Raw genomic sequence first — 1,649 nt, 5'->3', positions numbered from 1 at the left:
CCCCAGAAGCAAATGGCTGGGTTGGAGAGTGGAGTCTATGGCACTGTACCTGTCTGAAGTCCCCCTCTCCGGGCTCCACCCCTCAAATCTCCAGGAATTACCATACCTGAAGCTGGCAACTTTATCTCCTCCCCTCTCAGCAGCCTCTTTCTAGGCAAAAATCTGTCTTTCTCATTAGCGGGGGAGCAAATCAGTTTACTTCATTCTCTTTGGCTTTGCAATCTGTACAGCAACACTGTAAGGTAGGTTTGGCAGAAAGTCTGTGGCTGCTCTGAAATCACCCTGTTTGATGTGTGGAATGGAGTGAAGTCCAATCAGCTTCCATATGCAAAAGACCTTGAAGGTTCCATATGCAACTGAAAATTCCAACTGCCTTGCGGGGGGGGGGGGGGTTGATGTGTGGAATGGAGTGAAGTCCAATCAGCTTCCATATGCAAAAGACCTTGAAGGTTCCATATGCAACTGAAAATTCCAACTGCCTTGCGGGGGGGGGTGAGTTTGAGGTGTGGAATGGAGTGAAGTCCAATCAGCTTCCACATGCAAATGCCCTTGGAATGCTGGGCGGGACTGCACAAAGCAGCCAGTCAACCCAGCCAGTGTGTTCTGAGTGGCAGTTCTTCCGGCCTAACACTAAGGATGTGAAATTTAGAACGTTCATATAGAACTTTCATACTCAATTATAATAAGGGAGAGATTTGAGTCTAACAGCAAAGATTCCTGGTAAAACAACATAATGCAGTGGAGCTGGGATTGAAGAACTGGAAAGAAAAAAAATAACCCTAATAGAGGTCACCTATTGAGCAGATGCATTACATCACAGCTCTACTCACTCTACAAGACTTCCCTCCTGAATAACTGTTTTGCATATTTTCCAAAATGATAGAAGTTTGGTTCTTTCTAATACCCTTAGGCAGACTGTTCCATAATATGAGCACCATTACAGAGAATGCTCATGAACATCTCTAATGTGCCTAAGAACTGTTTTTGTGCCTCCCTCTTTGTGGTAATTTTCAAAACTGCCTCACAATGAGCCAGGCTGCTAGTCCATTTTAGTGTCATCTCTGTGCTGATAGGAGCTCTCCACGTTCTCAAGAATCTTAAGGTCTTTCTCAGTACCTCAATCTTTTTTTTTAAGTACCCAAAGGTACATATTTATTATTTTCTTATATTCCTACACACAGACATAAACAACTACAACGAACAACATATAGGCCAAGCAAAGAGGTGAGAGGTCCAAGGAGCTTGAAGCGGAGGTCCGGCAGGAATGGCAGCCTGCTGTGAGGCTAGCCACTCGCTCTGAAGGGGGCTGAGGACCAGCGTCCATCAAATGGACAGAGCTGTCATCAAAATGCCAAAGCCAAGAGACAGAGGGTCGCTTTGAACTAGGGTTCCCAAACGGCGGCGGGGGATCCGCGCGTGTTCGCAGGATCGCTGCCGCGGGGGACAGCAATCCGCGCTGCACCGGCGTCGCCAGGATGTGACGCTATGCGTCGCCCTGGCAACGGGGCTGTTTGGAGTCCCGTTGCCAGGGCGACGCATAGCGTCACATCCTGGCGACGCCGGTGCAGCGCGGATCGCTGTCCCCCGCGGCAGCGATCCTGCGAACACGCGCGGATCCCCCGCCGCCGTTTGGGAACCCTACTTTGAAC

This window comes from Gekko japonicus, unplaced genomic scaffold, assembly GCF_001447785.1.
Source record: "Gekko japonicus isolate JY-2015 unplaced genomic scaffold, Gekko_japonicus_V1.1 scaffold268, whole genome shotgun sequence".
NCBI classification, from domain to species: Eukaryota; Metazoa; Chordata; class Lepidosauria; order Squamata; family Gekkonidae; genus Gekko; species Gekko japonicus.
Note: the sequence above shows the minus strand (reverse complement) of the source record.